At 42.5% G+C, this 14,331-nt stretch overlaps 1 protein-coding gene across 26 annotated transcripts in view; it reads right to left on the bottom strand.

Annotated features, from left to right (window-relative positions):
• Positions 1 to 14,331, bottom strand: part of LOC126953309 (uncharacterized) — a 598,727-nt gene that overhangs the window by 232,765 nt on the left and 351,631 nt on the right. For 25 of the 26 annotated variants that reach the window (XR_007725197.1, XR_007725194.1, XR_007725196.1 and 22 more), the window contains one exon: positions 6,134 to 6,333. The exons of the other annotated variant lie outside the window; for it this stretch is intronic. The gene's annotated coding sequence lies outside the window, so the exon portion shown is untranslated. The remainder of the gene's footprint in view (positions 1 to 6,133; positions 6,334 to 14,331) is intronic. 26 annotated transcript variants of the gene reach the window in all.

The following is a 14,331-nucleotide window of genomic DNA, read 5'->3' as shown; positions in this document are numbered from 1 at the left end:
ATTATGAGACAAAAATATCACTATACTCAAGCATTGAAACTATCACTCTCACACTGACCCTGAGAATTTGCTAACGTAGTTTAAAAGTAATTAAGAAGGAAAGCTAGCCTTCTACATTTTCAGTCTCGGTCACTGTGGCTACTGGGTTCATTGATGCCTGCCAAATCTTGCAAAACTACAGTCCTCTTATCCATGTGGTTTTTAAAACTATAAGCTTCTATTGTGAATAAGCTTGATTTTCTGCTTTAGAAATCCATCAACTGCCAGTCTGTTCTCACGGCATATTGCTAAGAGAGACTCCACAAAGAGCCCAGGTGCACACACCATGAATCAAGTTCTTCATACATTTTAATCACAGTTTATCACAAGTGGGAGAGGTAAGTCAAGAAGGTTTCTTCATAAAATGTTCATCAGAAATGGCAATTTTCCATAGGGGAAACAAAGATGGCATCCTTCAACTTGTTAATCGGAAAAAGTCCCCAGATGTGAATTGGGCCTCTGTAAAATCATATGCAAACCACATTTAGGCCTGTGGCTCAGCCCAAAACTTTTGAAGAGGGGAGTAAGGGACAAGGAAGGAAACGGAGTTAACAGTGAAAGAGGAAGATGAAGTTTCTCAGACTTTGTGGACATGTACAAAACAGTTCTTTCTACTTACTATTTAAGCTATTACCTCCTTGCAGGGGGGAGGTTTCTTATCTCCTTAGCCATTTCAAAAGCCTTGGGAGCGAGCAAGCCAGTAAGGGAGTTTTTCTGTGTGTGTCTGTGAGTCAGCAGAAGCCGGAAGCCTTACAAAACGACTTCAAACAACAAGCTGGAGAGCGGGACAATAGCTTCCACCTCCAGACAGTGAGAAATTGCATTATCCTGAGGGATCACGGCCACCCATGCTCAATGGAGATAAGTAAGAACATTCTCTGCTCTGGCCAATAGGAGATCCGCCGCTACAGCTGCTCACAGAAGCTCTGGGTGGCCTCCATTCCAGCGGCTCCAAAAGGCTTCAAGACACAAAAACACTGCTGCCGGGTGGTGCTCCCAAGTGCAGGGGGTGGAGGGGAGAGGCTGACGAAAACAAGGGTGGCAAGCTGCATCCCCCCACCAGGTGCTCCAAATCCCCTCTCCCAGCTTAGGGAAATCACAGAGAAGTCTCCAGGCGGATTCCAGGCAGGCGGCCTGGGCAGAGCCTGTGCCTCACCACCACCCACAGCAATGAATGGAAACTGCCCCAGAGACTCCAGAACGTGGGGAGAAATTCCCTGCTAGGCAGTTCAGTGCTCTGAGAGCAATAGTGTAATTAATGGCACTTGGTGAAAGAGCAGGCATTCCAAATTCAGCCACAAGGAAGAAGAAACCTTACCACACACACCCTACACAGCAGACACAAAGCCCCTTGTCGTGTTCCCTTTAAAGACTCAGGCAAATCTGATCAGGAACTGACATTTACAGTACAGTTTTAAATTTACAAAAAGGCATTAACTGTCCTCTGAGAGAAGAAAAAAATCTTCACATTTGAGGGAAAGTATGTGAAAGTTACAGTATGAGCTCACTTTGAGGACACCATAATTTGCATATAGGAATTACCTCAGTAAAAACATTTATTTCACTTATTAATAGTATCTGATATCCAATTTTATAGTATTTCTTAGGTTTCCCATTGTCATAGGTTTTATATATATATATATATTTTTTTTTTTTTTTTAAATTTTGAGACAGGGTCTTGCTCTGTTGCCCAGGCTAGAGTGCAGTGGTGAGATCACAGCTCACTGCAGCCTCCAACTCCTAGGCTTAAACAATCCTCCCACATCAGCCTCCCAAGTAGCTGAGACCACAGGCATGTGGCACCACATCCTGCTAATATTTTTTATTTTTTTGTAGAGGTGGAGTCTCACTATATTGCCCACGTTGGTTATATTTTTAAATGTTTCCATGCATACAACTAATATCTACAGAGTATGTTCGATTGACAAGGAAAAAAAAAAAACTAGTTGGAAAGTATCAGATATGCTGCTAATACAGAAATATCATATTTGCATATAGTCCCCAGACCAAGTAGTCCCCAGACCTCTGCAGAACCTAATGTTGTATATAAACTTTTTAAAGAAAGAGTATATATTTTTATTTTCTTTATTTACATATATACATACACACATAAAAAGACAGACACACTTATGAGTGTGTGTGAGTGAGCGTGACAAGCAAGAAGGGATTCTAGAAGGATGCAGAAGATGGGAAAGGTAGTACTAAAACTGGAGCACTGCTACCACCTGAATGCTGACAATAACATTTCACGCAAAACCAAAATGGACGGAGGTTTTAAAAATTAAAATTAACTTGTCTGGCAACTAGTGCATTGAAATGGAGGTTGAAAGACTGGGGGGGACATTTTCCACTCAGCCCTTGATTTGCTGTGGGGCCTACATCAAGTTGTGCTATGCCTCTGTTATAACATCTGCAAAATGGAGATAACACTTCCTGCTACCTACCTCAGAGAGCTGTTAGAAGATTAGACACCAGAAAAGAAAATCCTCAAAGCCCTTTGAGTTTCTCATAAATATAAGACATGCAATGTAATAAAACACCCGTACCCTCTACAAAAGCCCTGAGAGACTCATGGCTATAGAAATAGGAAACAGACGCCAGCTGTACAGCATCGATACATTCACAATCAGGGAGACTGGCTGCAGATTCCAGTGACAAGGCAGGGAAAATAACTCTGACATTCACATCTACTCAGACAAGACACCCAGGAAAAGGGAGGAAAATAGTATTGTTTCAGTAGAGCACCAGTAAGTGAAAAGAAGCCATCCTCACAGATAACATTCCTAATTCTTGCTTAAAAGTCTGCATCTGTAAGAAGACAATCAAGTGACAATATTACACTGGTAGCCTTTAAGGTTTAGAAAAATCTCACATTAAAGTAAATTGGGCCAAGTAGAGTGGCTCATGCCTGTAATCCCAGCACTTTGGGAAACTGAGGAGGGAGGATCGCTTGAGCCCAGTTTGAGACCGGCCTGGGCAACACAAGGAGACCCCTGTCTCGACAAACAATAACAATTTTAAAAATTAGCCAAGCATGGTGGCACACACATGTGGTGCCGGCTACTCGGGAGGCTGAGGTGGGAGGATTGCTTGAGTCCAGGAGGTCAAGTCTGCAGTGAACGGTGATCAAGACACTGCACTCCAGCCTGGATGACAGAGCAAACCTCCGTCTCAAAAATAAAATAAAATAAAATAAAGTAAATTGGCTCTCTAGAGGGGTAAGGGTAATAACCCCCACAGTGAACAAAATGTAAAGAAGAGAATGCATAAATTACAGTATTTTTAATTAATTTGTACTGAAAACAAAAGCCATGCTTGACTGTACATAGCCACCTAAGGAAAATAATTACTCTTGGGTCCATAAGGAAATCAGGAGAAAAATTATTAAATGTTCATCTATTCTAAGATATTCTGAATTATGAAAAGTTTAAAATTCAAATTAATCAATTAATTAAACACATATTATTATATCAAAGGTGTATTGTGAGTTACACATCAGGTTAAAATTTAAAAGATGAATAATATCCTTTTCCTGGTTCTCATGAACCTCACAGTCTAGCAAGGAGAGACAGAGACAAAATAAAGTATAACACAACGTGGGAAGGGTTTGAGTCAAGTATAAACAGAGTGCTAAGGAAGAACAGAGAGAAGATGTAATTGATTCTGTATGGAAAAAAGGAGGGAGAGGGGCTTAGGAAAGTCTCAGAGAATTTGACACTTAAACAAGACCTTGCAAAATGTACAATATTTCACCCAATACAGAGCAAGGGGAAGGGGCATTTTAGATAAATAAATGGCAGCCCACATTTCAAGGCATGTCTAGGTATGTCCAAGTTAAGTGTCACACAATGCAGATAGCCTGGAAGGGCCTGGATTGCAACAAGGTCTTTGTGAGGAAGGGAGCATCACAGGATGAGATTTTTGAAAAGAGACTTGGTATTTTCTACAACTCAATAAAAGAGGAGGAGGCAAGTGTACAGGAAGAGAAGCAGCAGGAGCAGGAGGTAGCCCTGGCCCCTGGGCCTGAGACAGACCTTGGGGAAACTGACAGCATTGCTAAGGCGAGTTCTGTAGGTAGAGGTGAGGAAGATAAAGAGGCAGAGAAGCAGGAAGGCATGGTGCACCGAACCATGACTCAGAAGTGGTCAGGAGTGGCACTTCCAGGAGAAGTAGCAGGCCCAACCTAGGTGGACAGTGTAGTACATGGAATAATGGCCACCAATATATCAGGTCCTAATCTCTGGGACCTGTAAATGTTACCTTCTATGCAAAGACTTTACAGATGTGATGAAGTTGAAGATCTTGAGATGGGGGGATTATTTTGAATTATCTAGTTGGGCCTTAAACATCATTACATGTATGCTTCTAAGAGGGAGGCAGAGGCAGATTTGACTACAGATGGAAGACAGGAAGGCAATGTGGCCATGGAGGGGGCAGATATTGGAGTGATGCGGCCACAAGCCAAGGGATGTCAGCAGTTTCCAGAAGCTGGAAGAGACAAGGAACAGATTCTGCCCCAGAGCCTCTGGCAGGAGCTCAGCCCTGTCAAAACCTAAATGTCTGTTGTTTTACGGCACCAAGTTTGTGGTAATTTGCTACAGCAGCCAGAGGAATTCAATACACACAGTGAACAAAGAGTCACCCCCAGCTGTTCTTGGGTGCCACCATCACCAGTCTTGATAAGAATCATTCAGGCTGGGGGCAGTGACTCATGCCTATAATCCCAGCACTTTGGAAGGCCAAGGTGGGAGGGTAGTTTGAGGCCAGGAGTTTGAGACCACCCTGGGCAACAAAGTGAGACCTCATCTCAACAAAAAATAACAATTAGCCAGGTATGGTGGTGCACGCCTATAGTCCCAGCTACTTAGGAGGCTGAGGTAGGAGGACTGCTGGAGCCCAGGAGTTCGAGGCAGCAGTGAGCTATGATTGTACCACTGTGCTCCAGCCTGGGCAACAGAGCAAGATCCCATCTTAAAAAAAAAAAAAAAGAATTCAGATGAAAGGCACCCCAACTGTCAAGAAGAAATTGAAGTCTAAGCTGCCACCTTGGAGGAAGACAAGATTATTAACGTGAGTAACTAGTCAAAATTTAGGAACAGAAACCCAGGTATAATCCTAGACTAGGTTAATACAAGGTGGCTGGAAGAACTATAAATAGAAGCCACCAAATGACGACATGTCGGGGAAGGAAAGTGGGTCTGAATAGTAGTGAAAACAACAGGAGAGACACAGCAACCCAGAGGTCATTACTGGGCCACCAAATTTCTGGTAGGATAGTCATTTTCATTTTAAGTGCCCATTGGATAGGGGAAGAGATGAGGGGACAATGGAAAATGTTTACCTGTACCCTGCCTCAATCAGCACTGATTCAGGAACTGGACCAGAACTAGACCACCAAATCAAAGACATCATGGAGTACAGGTGTGAGAAGATTATGGTAAAGAGATAGATGGGGCATGAAATCTTGAAATATGCTCTTCAGTCAATAACAAAAATAACATAAGGAGATCCACTTGAGAAGGGTGGGAGCAGTAGGGACTGTCCATGGTAGACTAGATAGCCCAGTAAGAAGGTGACTGAGCCAGCCAGGGCTGGAGATGATCGGGGCCAGATAGGAGAATGGGGAAATGGGGGTGAATTAGAGAAATATTTGGAAGGCATGGCAAACTGCTTGGATAGGGAATGAGTGATTGGGGAGCAGGGGACAGCAGGGAAATGAGAACAACGATCTTTAAAGCACAAAACTCAAAGGAAAAAGTGTTAAAACAGGCAGAATGAGTTTGTCTCTGGCTCTATTGAGCTCGTGTGTGGGTGGGTCATGCCAGGAGTGACAGGTAGAGAGCACTGGGATCTGAAACCAGAAGAATGTCGTAAATGTTTGAACGTTTGAAAAAGTTATCTGTACTGTACTCTTTCAACTTTTTTCTGATTCATCACTATGAAAGGACCCAACGAAGGTTCCTAAAATTTTGATATCCTAAAAAACAAATGTTTGAACTACACTAATATTACCTACTTACAAGAAAAACCTCACATCTCCAACACTTTAAAGTAAATGCATTAAAAATTTTCTAGAGGGAGAAAAAATTCTTACCATTAGCCACTTCCTTCTTCTGTTTGTTTTGAGGATATCTGGTGAAATAGACAGTGGAGAACAGCCATCCATGGGTCGGGGGGAATTGAGAAAGATGTTCAGTAGTAACCCAGGGATGACTTGGTGATGGAAAAGAAGGCACACATTTTAAATCTGCAGAGGGCATCAAATTAGTTGTGGTTGAGCAGTAAATGCAGATCCTATAAAGAGGAAAAAAAGACCAATATGTTCACTGATATCAACTACCTTGGTGAAAAGGATGAGGAAAAAAAATTAATGAAGATATAGGTTTTTCTGGGGAAGAAAATATATGTTAATCAGATAATGACTGACTTTCACTTACAGCTATAGATTCTATATCTGCCTTCACCAAAGAGCTTAGGTGTGGAGTGCTACGCTATTGAAGAATGCAGGCAGCTCCCCGCTCTCACCCACGATTTTTCATGGCTGGTACTAGCTGAAACACGGAAATGGCTTAGAGGGAGCAACATGTGACATTCTGGATTAGGTAGTTCGTAGGCATGACAATGTGGGAAGGCAGCACAGTGTAATTCAAAGATGCAAAGGATGATGATATAATCCCCGTCCTCGAGCAATTGTGTGTGTTAAGATAAATAAGGTTCTTGGCCCAATAACAAAGATCATGGCAATGCAGAGGTAACCAAAAAACAACACCTCTATCTTAGTCAGCTGTTACATTAAAAAAAAAAAAAATTCACAGTGAGAAAATAAAAGACCTAGGAAAATATGTAAATAAACAAGTAAACATATGCGCAAATAGAAGTCTTTTTTTTTATGACTTATTATTGGAAACACATTTCGGTTGTCTCCAATTAAACTTCGAAGCTCAGGAAAAGTCCTGACCACATACTGCTATTCTGGAATAGAGGACAGCATCATCAAAAACCCCAAATGTGCCCAACAATTAATGACACTGCCTTACATTTGCACAGTCCTTCTATGAATGCTGCCTCATATACCATCTCACTGGATCCCAAGGAGGGCAGTGTATGTGTTGACTTCCCCAAGTTTTGGGAGAGGATTACTCCACATTCTCTTATTTAGTACCTACTATGGTATATAAATCATACCCAGTGACATAGAAACTTAAGTAATATTCATAATACCTGCCCTTAGGGAGTTATCAAAATGGACAGGTAACACGTGTTTGCACAAGGCAAGAAATGAGAGTTAAAGAAAGTGCAGGTTCTGAGTCTCTTAGTGAAGAGGTATAGATGAAGGAGGACAGGAGGACTTGAGCTGAAGCTTGAAGGACGGCAGAGAGATACCTGAGTGGAAATGGAGTGAAGGAGATTCTAAAGCATTCAAATAAAGAATGGGCCTGGTGTAATGGTGGTTTTGACACTAAACACAAAAAGGAAATTCCTGCTGCAGAGTAGAAGATGCTGAGAACAAATTAGGAGCAGGGTCAAATGAAGACACGCTGATGGAGGAATCTGGGCTTTACTCAGAACCACTGTAAGGTTTGAATCAGGAGTGAAAAATAAAGTATGGGCTTTAGAAGCTTAGTCAGAAAGCTACCAAGGAAAGATGGGACTAAATAACCACATCATAGAGACTGGTTAGGAGGCTGTTATGCTAACACAGGCATGAAGCCACGAGTTCTTGACCAGGGAGATGATTGGGAAAAAGAGTACTAATGAAGAATTTAAAGGGTTTCAATGACTGTGGGGATAAGAAGGATAAAGGAGAAGAAAAAGTGAAGAATAGCTAGGGATTACACCTCAGTAAGCAGAAGAATAAGAACATCACCAATGAGCCATTGGGAAGGAAGGAGGAAGAACCAGTTTAGGGATTCTCTTTTGAAGACACCTCAATCTGAGGTGAGGATGGTATTACAACCCAGGCGAGATATCTTCTGGAGGGGTCAGAGCAAATGGGAGCAGTCTAGGCTGAAGATGGATTAGAAGTCATCATGGATGGGAGGTGAAGTCATATAGGTTTAGAGAAACTATTTAGAGAAAGAATTCAGGGGTTAAGGGCTGAGAAGATTGTGGAATTTCTCAAACACACATCACAGCTTTTGATTTTAGTGGCAAACCATCCGGAAAAATTCTAAACTGAAGAACTTGGAAATACTTCAGAGATGAGATCGGACTTACACAGGGGCCACAGTTCTTAAAACATCCCAAAGACAAACATCTAACAAGCAAAAGTCATCCTAAAATATCAAACTGCCAATTTCATGGTCAGTAATGGCATGAAATAGAGTTCTGTGGAATTTGACTCTATAAATAAATTATGGTTCACTAATAACCTGATTTTAATCACTTAACACCAAGACAAAAAAAAAAATTCCAACGTCACCAACATGTATGTAGGGTCTGATAGTTTTAGCCCTCCGCTGACAACCATAAAAAAAAACACTGGCATATATGTGTATGGTTTCCTAGAACCCTATACAGTATAAGCTTCTGTGTCAAAGAGCCACTCAAGGTGTTGAGTAAACCAGACATTCTCTTTGGTTGTTTTCAAGCTTCTGGTAGAGAACATGAAGCTAGAAGGTTTCCAAGGCCGCATAAACAGACGAGCGTTCAGGAGCTTGGCACTGACTGGGCAGGGGAGGAATAACAAGGCTTCTGCATACATATGAAAACACGTAACAGTCAAATCCTATCGTCCAGTTAAAGATGACCCAGTGAACATATTAGAAACACAGATTTACGCCTCCCTTCTGTCTCCCTTTCTCTCCCTCCTCCAAAAACCCACCAAAAGTGAGAAGACACTTTTTCAAACAATACAATCTAAAAACAATAGCTAACATTTATTTGTTACTAATTTATTTAGCAACGATGGCTAACACTTATTTAATACTTATTATGTACCTGGTACTGTTCTAACCTCTTCACAAAGAACTTATGCAGCAGGTACTATTATTATTATTCACTCCATTTTACTTAAGGAGAAACCAAGGCACAGAGAGACAAAGGTTGCAGCCTTAGTGTACAGTGGAGCCAGGACCAGAATCCAAGCAGCCTGATTCCAGTGTCTCACACTCAATTCCCCTTCTAGCTATACTGTTTCTCAGGCCCATGCTCCAACATGTCACCTGTTAAAAAAAAAAAAAAAAAAAAAGTAAACTATTGTTTAAAGATAGTAAACACTGTCAATGACATAAGCGTTTTTGATGATTTCAAAAATCTCCAAGAGGACCAGACACAAACAAGTCCAAATACACAGAAAACTTTGCATATACACAGAAAACTTTCTGAGGAGAGTTTAAATAAAAAAGATTCCACTTGGCTATGAGGAAACCTTTCACCATTTTAGGGTGACCAAAAGAAAAATGAAATGAGCTGTATTAAAAGAAAAGTTGGAAGCATCCGCTCCTGAACAACTTTTCTTTTCAAGCAATTCTCCTGAAAGACTCATGTTTACCTATCTTAGAATTTGAACCAAATACAGATTTGCTTTTGTTAGGATCACTTCAGGATTTTGTACTTACTCTCCTAATTTTTCTCTCATTTTCTGTAATTTTAGTCTAAATCTGGGTTAAAAATAATTACACAGGGATTTGGCACTTAATCCTTGGTAAGCATCACAGCTTTCATTAAAAACTTATGTTTCAGGCCGGGCGCGGTGGCTCACGCCTGTAATCCCAGCACTTTGGGAGGCCGAGGCAGGCGGATCACGAGGTCAGGAGATCGAGACCATCCTGGCTAACACGGTGAAACCCCGTCTCTACTAAAAATGCAAAAAAAAATTAGCCAGGTGTCGCGGCGGGCGCCCCAGCTACTTGGGAGGCTGAGGCAGGAGAATGGCGAGAACCCGGGAGGCGGAGCTTGCAGTGAGCCGAGATCGCGCCACTGCACTCCAGCCTGGGTGACTGCGCGAGACTCCGTCTCAAAAAAAAAATCTTACGTTTCAGCTGGGTGCGGTGGCTCACACCTGTAATCCGAGAACTTTGGGATGCCGAGGCAGAAGGCTAGCTTAAGCCCAGGAGTTTGAGACCAGGCTGGGTAGCAAGGGGAGACCCCATCTCCACAATAAATAAACCAGGCTTAGTGGTGCGCGCCTGTAGCTCCAACTACTCAAGAGGCTGAGGTACGAGCATTGCTTGAGCCCAAGAGGACAAGGCTACAGTGAGCCAGGATTGCACCAATGAACTCCAGGCTGAGTGAGAACGACAGCGTGTCTCTCTCTCTATCTCTCTTGCTCTCGCTCTCAAACACACACACACACACGACCCTGATGTTCAACCTGTCTTTGCGAAGAACAGATTTTAACTGAAGACCTTCACAACTAAGAATCCAGTTAATTGTATTATTGATTCTCCTAACATTTCTCTAGATCCAGCGCTGTTATTTGTCTAGTTTTATCTATAAGGCGGCATATTTATTTGTCATCTTATTTCAAAACGTAGAGTTAAAGAAAATGCTCCTAAACATAGCTATTGAAAGGCAGAGAAAAAAGCAACCAAGGATTTTTTGAAGAAATGATATTTTCCACGTGATTCTCATTCAAATATGGGCAGAGGAAGATACAATTTTTGGAGTCAATCTCCCGTGATCCTGTGATGATCCAGAGGCTGACAACACAGAACACAGATACCAGGTCCGTCCACAGGGTTCTACCAGGCCAAATTGTCAGAGAAGGGTTTTAGGAGCAGGGTGCTAGAAACAGCAATAAAACCTTTATCAACAGCTACCGGAGGGGCTGAACCTTACCTCACCCCAACCACGTGTGTATTGTTACACAGGGTCCTAGTGAATCCTTCCTTCAATGCCATGATGGTGTGGAGAGTGTTGCATGAAATGGGTGGCCACACTGCTCTCTCCCCAGTCACGCACCTCTAACAGGGCTAATGCCCAAAAGCAATTACCATCCAGGTGGGCAGCATCCTAATATAGTCAGATACCTAAGATGAACAAGCAAAAATACTTTTTTTTTTTTTTTTTTATTAAAGACAGAGTCTTGCTCTGTTGCCAGGCTGGAGTGCAATGGTGCAATCTTGGCTCACTGCAACCTCCCACTCCCAGGTTCAAGCGATTCTACTGCCTCAGCTTTGCGAATAGCTGGGATTATAGACATGCACCACCATGCCCAGCTAATTTTTGTATTTTTAGTAGAGACAGAGTTTCACCATGTTGGCCAGGATGGTCTCCATCTCCTGACCTCGTGATCCGGCTGCCTCAGCCTCCCGAAGTGCTGGGATTATAGGCGTGAGCCACTGCGCCTGGCCACTACAAAAAGACTTTCAAACTCAGCGTCAATGAGAACAACAGGAGCCAGAAGCTCAGCATTCAAAACAACAACAAAACAAACTTGGAAAGTAGTTCCCATCAGTAGCTTTAGGAAGGCATGAAATTTTAGGACTTCTCTGTACTTTTAAAATCTTAGCTACTTAGATCAGCAGACCCAAAATTTTTGGCACCAGGGAGCAGTTTCATGAAAGACAATTTTTCCACGGATGGCAGTGGAGGCCAGGGGATGGTTTTGGAATGAAACTATTCCACCTTAAATCATCAGGCATTAGTTATATTATCATAAGGAGCACACAACCTAGATCCCTGGCATGCGCAGTTCACAATAGGGTTAGTGCTGCTATGAGAATCTAATGCTGCCTTTGATCAGACAGGAGGCGGAGCTCAGGCAGTAATGCTCGCCCATCCCTCATCTCCTGCTGTGCGGCTCGGTTCCTAACAGGCCACAGACTGGTATTGGTCCACGGCCCAGGGGTTGGGGACCCCTGGCCTAGATCTATGCCTGCAGGAATAAAAAAAAAAAAAAAAAAAAAAAAAAAAAAAAAAAAAAAAAAAAAAAAAAAGCTGCAGGCAGATTTAAGTAACATAAAGCTTTCCTTAAATCATACTTTTGGGCAGTGGCTCACGCCTGTAATCCCAGCCCTTTGGGAGGCCGACATGGGCAGATCATTTGAGGTCAGAAGTTCAAAACCAGCCTGGCCACCATGGTGAGACCCCTGTCTCTACTAAAAATACAAAAATTAGCTGGGCGTGGTGGTGCGTGCCTGTAATCCCAACTACTTGGGAGGCTGAGACATGGGAATCGCTTGAGCTCAGGAGGCAGAGGCTGCAGTGAGCTGAGATCACACCACTGCACTCCAGCCTGGGAGACTCCATCTCAAAAAATCATCATCATCATCATCATCATCATACTTTTTTCTTATTGTTCTCTTCTTCCAAAATGTGTCTTAATGTTTCATCCTACATGGAGCAATGGAAGCCAGTGCTTTTCAAACAGCATTACACAGAAAACTAGCATGCAGGATAGCTATTCATGAGTATTCTGGGAAGCAGTCTGTGTTCAAAGTGTGAGAGACATGGCATGCTATGATTCTACCTCCTTGGGAATGCACAGTATGTATTAGCAAATTCAGGACTGTGAGAAGTCCATGTACACTTTGTGAACTATGATGTTGCCTACACTTACGTGATCACAGAATGCATTTTCACAAATCACTCTGTGGAATAGCTGGGCTGCAGAGAATACAGTGGAGGAAATGTTGCTGTACACCCCAGTGTTTACTATTCAAGACTTAACAATCTGACCCCGGCCGGGTGCGGTGGCTCACGCCTGTAATCCCAGCACTTTGGGAGGCTGAGGCGGGCGAATCACAAGGTCAGGAGATCGAGACTATCCTGGCTAACACAGTGAAACCCTTTCTCTACTAAAATTACAAAAAATTAGCCAGGCATGGTGGCGGGTGCCTGTGGTCCCAGCTACTCGGGAGGCTGAGGCAGGAGAATGACCTGAACCCAGGAGGCGGAGCTTGCAGTGAGCCAAGATCGCGCCACTGCATTCCAACCTGGGCGACAAAGTGAGACTCTGTCTCAAAAACAAAACAAAACAAAACAAAACAAAATCTGACCCCAATTATTCTTAACCATATTCAACAACAAACATTCACGATTCTGATGTGTACTGGGGATCTTACATACCAGTTTTCCCTAGAGAAAATCTCTCCTCTGGTCAAGTTCATCTCCTTCCCATGTCCTAAACAGACATTGGTTCCAATGTTCTGTTCACACACTCCTCATGCTAGAATTTCTACCTTCAATCATTTTGTTCAATTTACTCCTTCAACACTTGAGATAAAATCCCACCTCCTATGAGACTCTTCCACATAATGCCATCTTTCTTTCCCTGGAATAAGCCACCCCAAACACAATGGTACGTGCTTGGGATTCACCTGTCTCTGTAGTATTATAAGTCCCTATTTGCCGTACGTACGTCTGGTCCCCCAGCTACCCATGGACTGGCTGAGAGCAGGCTCTAAGCTCTTAGTTTCTTCCTACAATATCTAATACATGATATTTTCCTCCAACACAGCAGATACTCCATACATAAGTGCTGGTGAATTAGGAAACACATGGTATTTCACACATCGCTTTCATCATTAAATAACCAATGGACACTAGAATAACTCAAAACACTTAAGAAGTAGGCACTTTTGTTGTTGTTGTTATTGCTGTTGTTGTTGTTTTGAGACAGTTTCACTCTTGTTGCCCAGGCTGGAGTGCAATGGCACAATCTCGGCTCACCGCAACCTCCACATCCCAGGTTCAAGTGATTCTCCTGCCTCAGTCTCCCAAGTAGCTGGGATTACAGGTGCCTGCCACCACGCCCAGCTAATATTTTTGTATTTTTAGGTGAGATGAGGTTTCACCATGTTGGCCAGGCTGATCTCGAATTCCAACCTCAGGTGATCTGCTCGCCTGGGCCTCACAAAGTGCTGGGATTACAGGCGTGAGCCACCACACCCGGCCGGAACATTTTTATTCTCTGGAAAATAGTGTGGTCTGGTGTAAAAAGCATCTAAAGAATACAATTAACTTAGATCTCTAAATTGAAATCTCAAAAATCCCTTAAGAGTGACTTAATGTACATGGATACAGTAGGCAACATGCTCAGACCTTTAAAAAAGCATTGGAATTTCCATACTATCTGCAAGCACAGGGTTCATTCCTTACTGACTACTCTGTATGTCAGATATCATATTATATAATATTTAATTATGTATTAAATATTATATAATAGTTTATACATAGGCTTATTTTATTCCCTCTCCAGGATATCCACATGGTCTCCGTTTTAGGAAGCCTCAGATGACACTTGCCTACAAGATAGCAACTACATGGCATATCCGTCTTTCATACCTAGAAGTATCTGATATTGGCAAAATCAAACCAAAAAAGACTACAGATGTCTAAAGATGC

This window comes from Macaca thibetana, chromosome 4 (assembly GCF_024542745.1).
Source record: "Macaca thibetana thibetana isolate TM-01 chromosome 4, ASM2454274v1, whole genome shotgun sequence".
NCBI classification, from domain to species: Eukaryota; Metazoa; Chordata; class Mammalia; order Primates; family Cercopithecidae; genus Macaca; species Macaca thibetana.
This window is presented reverse-complemented; position numbering and strand designations above follow the sequence as displayed.